General features: G+C 41.4%; 1 pseudogene; it reads left to right on the plus strand.

Annotated features, from left to right (window-relative positions):
- The first annotated feature begins 1852 nt into the window (after positions 1-1852).
- LOC113630194 (E3 ubiquitin-protein ligase RNF167 pseudogene) lies at positions 1853-2892 on the plus strand (annotated as a pseudogene).
- Positions 2893-7496: the final 4604 nt, after the last annotated feature.

The following is a 7496-nucleotide window of genomic DNA, read 5'->3' on the forward strand; positions in this document are numbered from 1 at the left end:
TCTCTCTAAAGAAATCATCTCAGTCCTTCAATCTTTTTAGACTGAGGACAACTACCAGCTAATGCTGGCAGGACCACTTTGGTATTCCTCTCTTCTCTCCTCCACACCTCTCTGAAAATCCTGAAGGAATGGTTTAGACTAGCATCTGTCTTACATCTAGGTGGACTTGGAGCTTATTGTTTTGTGCTTCACCTTGGAGGGGTTATGTGGAAGCAGGAACAGTGGCATTTAATAACCTGTTCTAGTTCCAAATTGGAAAATACAGGAAAATAGAGATGAAACAAATCTCTATTTGGAAGTATATTTCAGCAAATGGAACCAACGTACAAAAATGGCAGGATAATACTGTAATGTGAGACGCTGTCCACCCAAGTCTGGAGGGACAACTTGGAGCAGTGTGCTCAGAATAAAACCTTTCCATTTCAGACTCGGCCAATCAGGCACATCTTTATTTAAAGTGGCCTATAATTTCCTTTACTAATCTAGGTTTTGACCTCTTGGTATACCACTTAAAGAGAAAAAGGATAGCTGTATGCAAATGCAAAATCTAAGAACTAAGGGATACTTTTTCATGTTGTAAATGGGCCCACAAGGAAAAGAATCTACCTCTGTCTCAACAATTTTATATGCTGGCTATATCCTTGGTCATATAGATCCAATTCTACATCAAAACCTCCAGGCCTCTACAATATCCTAGAAAAATGTACTGTCCAAACCCAGCAGGTTAACACCTTCTAGCCTAAACTGGTCCTCATGGAGAAATAAGATTTTTATTCCTATCTCCATACTGTGTTTGACATAGAAATAGAATTTTATTAGTTTAAAAGACTGTATTGGGTCACTGAGATAAAATGATTAAAATGTTAAATGCTTTTAATACAGATGATCCTTGGTTATCTGTATCATAATGGCAGCATTTGTGAATTATCTCAGATGTCAGTTACTTGTTTGGGAGATAGGACAACAAAGGACTCGCACTTGTAGATACTGGTACACATTCTTAGTTAGAATCAACTGCCATAAAACTTACATCAAAATTAATAATCTGTGGGGCTTCTCTGGTGGCGCAGTGGTTGAGAGTCCGCCTGCCAATGCAAGGTACACGGGTTTGTGCCCCGGTCCGGGAAGATCCCACATGCCGCGGAGCAGCTGGGCCCGTGAGCCATGGCCGCTGAGCCTGCACGTCCGGAGCCTGTGCTCCGCAACGGGAGAGGCCACAACAGTGAGAGGACCGCGTACCGGAAAAAAAAAAAAAAATCTGCTAGAAATTTCTCCATTTGGCTTTTTTTCATGCAAGATCGAGTGAGCCAGGCTAAACCAGAGTTAGGAGGTCTCTGGAGACAAACTCTGAAAGATTTCAGCTGATGGGGCGGAAGTGTGGTGAGCACTCTTGCGAGACCTGAAGGTACCATGGTGGTAGTGTCAGCAGCAGCGAGAGGAAGGAAGAGAGGACCGGAAGTGCTGCGTCTTGAGTGTACAATGCCGGAAGCAGCCTGACTTTCTTTACCGGAAGCCCTTTGCACGGGGATAGGAAAACTGCCTACCTGGCTGGAAGTCCCACCTCCTTGAGCTCCCCAACTCTTCCAGAAGATTTTCTGTCACCTGTGCTTGCCCCTGTCCTCTTTTCCTGTTTTATCTGTGTACAGGAAAAGGGTACATGAATGTCTTTCTCCTAGCTCCACTAAACAAGTTAGAGCCGGGGTTCCTTCCCTATACCCCCATGTAGCTGCAGAGTAGCACCTGGGGGTGGTTGGACCTCTGGGATCCCGAAGAAAGGGGGAGAGGGCTCAGAACTCCGCTTCTGCGTCTGCCACCAAGACGTGGCCTTCTCAGCCTTTCCCCCAATGCTGCCATGCACCTTGCGGCCCTCCGTCTTCCTGCGGTTGTGGCCACTGTGCTGTGAGGAGCAGCTCCTGTCACAGGGCTCATTCGAGCGACTTCAGACCACAATGGCAGCATGGACTTTGCAGACCTCCCAGCTCTCTTTGGGGCTGCCTTGAGCCGGGAGGGAATTAAGGGGTTCCTTGTGGAGGCTCGCCCAGCCAACGCCTGCAGCCCCATTGCTCCACCGCCCTCAGCCCGGGTCAGTGGGTCAGTTTTCATTGCACTGCTTCCAAGATTTGACTGCAACTTTGACCTCAAAGTCCTAAATGCTCAGAAGGCTGGGTATGGTGCAGCTGTGGTGCACAATGTGAATTCCAATGAACTTCTGAGCATGCTGTGGAATAATGAGGAAATCCAGCAGCAGATCTGGATCCCATCTGTGTTTATCAGCGAGAGGAGCTCTAAGTACCTGTGTGACCTCAGGTGCTTCTGGTCCCAGATGATGGATTCCCCTTGGCCTATTGCCTCATCCTTTTCTCGGGGATTTTGGGAGTGCTAATTTTGGGCATGGGAGCAATGTTGAGAGTTCCTTGTATTCAACTCCAGAAAGAGCGCCAGAGAAAACCACTGACCAAAGAGCAACTGAAACAGATTCCTACACGTGACTCTCAGAAGGGAGACCAGTATGATGTCTGTGCTATCTGCCTGGATGCATATGAGGATGGGGACAAGCTGAGGGTACTTCCCTGTGCTCATGCCTATCACTGCTGCTGTGTGGACCCGTGGCTCACTAAGACCCAGAAGACCTGCCCTATCTGCAAGCAGCCTGTTTATCGGGATCCTGGTGGGGAGGAGCTGGAGGAAGGAACTCAGGGGCAAGTGGGTCATGGGGAAGGGGGCCCAAGGGGCCACCCTGCTTCAGAATGGACCCCATTTCTGGGCTCTAGGACCACACTTCCCACCTCCTTTGGCTCCCTAGCCCCAGCCCCCTTTGTGTGTCTTGGGTCTTCAACAGATCCCTCACCCTCTCCATCCTCCTCTTCCTCTTTGGCTGTCATCCTGATCTAATACTCCCTTTCTTTCCCACCTTTGGCAACCTATTTGCATAGCCCCTCTTCCTCCCTCAAGTCTTCTCTGTTGAGGGATAGGAGATATTCCTATGCCAGGTTTCTCCCTAACCCGACCCCATCCTTTTGAGGGGGTTCGACATGCAAAGTGACTGGGCCTTCATTTACTGAGTTAATAAAATTTTTTTGTGGACTTAAAAAAGAAAATTCAGATGCATGTGAAAGCCATAGGCAAAAGCTGTCAAAAACAATTTAAAAGCATATTTTTTATTGTGTCAAGGATGAAAAGATAATTAGAAATATTATTTTAAGTAACTCTTACGAGTATCTTAAATTTACGTTGGGATATTAACATTTCACATTTGGCCTCACAATGCAATTTCTGAAATCTAAAAATTTCAGTGCCTCTCCTTTAACCATTTTAGATCGGGTGTATATGAAATAATCTACACTTGTCTAAATGTTTAATTGTCATCAGTTAATACCTGAAGAGTACAAAGCCGTTGCAATGTCTCCATGGTCATGAGAAAACATATCTTGGCTGTAGATCTCTGGTCCTCTGTTTTTCCTGTAAAGGGGCTGTGTAAGAAGATCCTGTTGTTTTATAGCTTGTTGGCATTAATATTCTAATCCTACTAATTGGGGTGGAATTTTAAGAGAATGCTTTTTAGCTTTGTCTTTTCATCTCTTGGAATTAAAAAAAAAAAAACTATTTAAATGAAGGAAACATGCAACATCAAATACTTTTCACCTGAGAGTGGTAATTGTTCAGCCATACCAAGTATCTTCTGTGACTGGAGGTGCCCATGTAATTGTATAAAATGGAAGTTAGCTAATAGGGGATCATTAAGTATGTCCTTTCTTTTTAGAAATTAAGGTCATTTTCACCCTTTAATGATTGTTAATGTTAGCTAAGCTAGTTTTCATTTGCATGGCCAATTTCAACTCATCTCAAACTGCCAGGCACTACATTGATAATGCAAATGACTAAATACTCTCAGTATAATTCTGTTATTTGGATTAGAATGTTCTGTTTCATGCAAGCCTTGAAATAAACACTTAAACCACACTGAAAGCCTTCTATCTTGGAATGCAGAATCAATAGTCATAAGATGATTTACTATTTAAATTAATACATAGTTTTGTTTCCATAAAGATGCATTTAAAATCATAATTTTAGAGCTAAGATCCTATTAAATCAATTGTTGATACTACCGCAATTGATTATTCTATTCACTAATGTTATGTTCCAGTTTTTTTGATTTGATATTTCTCACAATATGCATTCTTTGGCAGGAGGTTGCATGGAAATGTGTGCATTGGTAAGCATTACCCAACATTGAGGGCTGCAGTATGTTGTGGTCCCCAAGGAACAGACTCTGAGGTGGAGCTTTGTGTGTATAAGTTGAGTGAGTTTAGGAAGCAGAACTGGGCAGAGGTAAAAGTTGGAAGATGGTGTGGTTGCACCCGAAGCCTCAGCAGACCCCCCCAGAGGGCACTGGAGCTGGGATGGCCTTGCAGAATTGTCCCAAATCGAAGCAAAAGAGCTGAATCCACATGCCCCTGAAGTAACCAGTCATTTCTTATAGGTTGTCACAGGGGAAGAGGAGTGGCCTTGGGCTGGGTAGTTTTGTTCATACAAGGACAATTTCTGGAGAGAGACTCAGCTGTCTTTGCACAGTTACTGTATGAACACATGGAGTGGCATGCAACATTCAGAAACGATGGAGTGAGGGCAGGAGGAAGAATAAAAGGAAGGCTGAACTAAGCACACCATAAGAATACAGGTTCCTCTTCTTTCTGCTGTACTGTGTTCTGTTTTATAGTAGATCATAAAGAAGATAAAATTCACAGATTCTTGTTTATTCTGCCATCAGTATTGGTGATCACAAATGCACTAATTATTGTTTGGACTAGATGAAGATACTTAAATTCAGCACTTCTTACTGTCCGTCCTATTTTTGCTACAATCACATTTTTTTTGGTCAACCTATTAAGCACTGTTGAAATTACCTGCTTTCCCTCATGAGATGCTTCTATGCAGCATGATTCTGTGTGGATTCTCTCTTAAGTGCTCACAATGACAGAACTATTTCCTTGGGTTATTTGGGGGAAACCTAAATCTCCCACTCACCATTAGAAAGCCCCATCCATCTAGTATTTACAAAGGGCAGGGTTATGTTCCCTAGGTCCTCATTTCCATATTGCACATAATGGGACTCAACACCTTAGAGACTGTGATGGAATATTTTACTCAACATACCATAGGAGAGCATTTCTTTTGGTAAGAGTTTTCTCTCAATACTCCTCAAATCACTTTTTGTAGGTCCCAGGTCTCAACTCTGTCCCTTTCACATTTATTTTGCTAGTTTCCTCACATGGATATACTTTAATCTTTGCAGAATTCATATGATGGAATATTTGACAAATAAGATATATCTTTGAATTTAAATTCATGTATTTTTTTCTAGTCAAAACCATTTTACAAAATTTTTAGGACTTTTAAAAAGTGATTTGTGAAAATGTTTTTTAAAGACAACACAGAATTATTATGACTTAATTTTATTTTTTTAAAAGATACTATTTTATTTTTCAAGTTTGTTGTATAGCACCTCCCTAGACTGTAAATTCCTTAAGGGAAGAAACAATAATTTTAACCTCATTATCCTGAGGTACAAGCCGGAGATTGTCACATACCTGAATGAATACATAAATGAATATTTTAAAAGCATATCTTTAAAGTTTGATTATATGAATGAGGTTTTAAACATTTTTTTTCCATAATGAATGTGTCTTGTACCAAATCAATATGGAGAGAAGTCAGTGGCATGTTTTTAAAGATGTATTGATGGTAACAAGGGCACTGCAAAGTTCCGTTGTCTCTGTCCTTTTCCCAGATAGCCATCCTAACTCCACACATTTAAAAAAATCTATTCATCCATTCATTCATCCACACCTCCATCCTTCCACCCAACTAATCAAGCAGTCATTCATTCTGTAAATATTAAGTTGTATACTGGTTATATAACAGTATCAAGATAGATATGACCCTGCCCTCATGTGGAGAAGAGACTATTAAGCCCATCACATAAAATATGAGAAATACTGTTATGGAAAAATACACCTCTAATAATTCTCAGAATAGAGACCTTTAGATGGGTAAAAGAATCTAGAAATCATGGGGGAGGAAATAAAAATTATGCTGAGACTCGAGGGTGGATAGGGGTTGATCAAGAAATGAGCAGAGGCAGACTGAAGCATAATGTCTGTAAACCTAAAGGGAAAGAGATCATGATGTGTTCTAGGACCAAAAAATGACTTTCAGTATTTCTAGGGCTTGAACTGTGAAGAAGGGTGTAAGGAGTGATGAGGCAGCTAGTATGAGTAGGGGCTGGAACGTCAAAGGCTCAATAAACTGTGTCAACTTAAAAAATATGCGCAACCTAAAAGTTGAGAGTTATGTATTATTTGGTGGGAAGTTTTGGGACTTCAAGGCCAGGAGGTAGCATCTCAGGTGACCCTGAGAAAACTTCTCGGAGGAGGTGGTGGAGGGGAGAGCCAGGTTATACAGACGTTTTGCAACAAAGGGCAGGTAGTCTGAAAGTCAAACGACGATTGTTAAAGGAAAACCAGATATATCAAAGTTAAGGAATTTAGCGCTTTTCTATGTATGAGAAGATGCAAGAATCTGGGTTTTTATTTTGAAAAATATATTTAAAAAGCAAATTTGACATAGCTTATATCCTCTGACAATTCACATATGATAGAACTATGGTAAAAATCTTGTTCATAGTGATTTTCTGTCATTCCTAATAAAGTATAATTGGATAAATCTAAAAAAAAAAGGATCTGGGTTCACTGAAATCATTCCTTTGATATGCGCCTCAGTTATCTGGGGCCAATATCCTGTATTTTCGAATCCTGAGGGATCACCATAGGGGGTGGCTGCCTTCTGATGGCTGCTAGATGGCAGGCCTTCTTTCCTTCCTGAGTTCCCTCAGGGCTCGCATTGGAGGGCTACAATTGCTGATGACTGTGACATCCTTTGTTTAATGATATGGCAGGAAATATTCCATTTCTCAACTGGTTAGAGTTTAAAGTTCTCATCATGACAGAATTGTAGAGAATGGACTACTAGGTGGGGAGAGGGGGCAAGATGAGGGCTGGGAGGCCAGTTAGAAGACAGTGCAATAACCCATGTGAGGACGATGGTCACCTGACCTCTGGTAGTGGCTGTGGGATTTTGAGGAAAAAACTAGCAGGTAGCGGCTGTGGGATTGGGAAGAAAATCTACCTCAAGTAAACTCTCTTAGTTACAAGGAACTGGGAGAATGTGAAAAGATCCAAATGAAGAAATCTTCACAATTAGTAGACACAGGTAAAACTTACATCTCTATGTGGGCCAGTTGTATCATTTTTGTAAAGGCAATAATTTTTGAAAATTTATTTTTGAGAGCTGTTGTTTAGTTTTTCTTTTTAACAAAACTGATTAACCTTTCTAATGTTGAAGAGATAGAAGAAACAAAGAAGGAAGTTTAAATAGAGGAGTGTTTTCTGGTATTCTGTATGTTTATCATATAACTTGGAAGCAAAATGAAAACAAGA

Source organism: Aethalodelphis obliquidens, unplaced genomic scaffold, assembly GCF_003676395.1.
Source record: "Aethalodelphis obliquidens isolate GAN/ISIS:26980383/991018 unplaced genomic scaffold, ASM367639v1 scaffold29, whole genome shotgun sequence".
Lineage (NCBI taxonomy): Eukaryota > Metazoa > Chordata > Mammalia > Artiodactyla > Delphinidae > Aethalodelphis > Aethalodelphis obliquidens.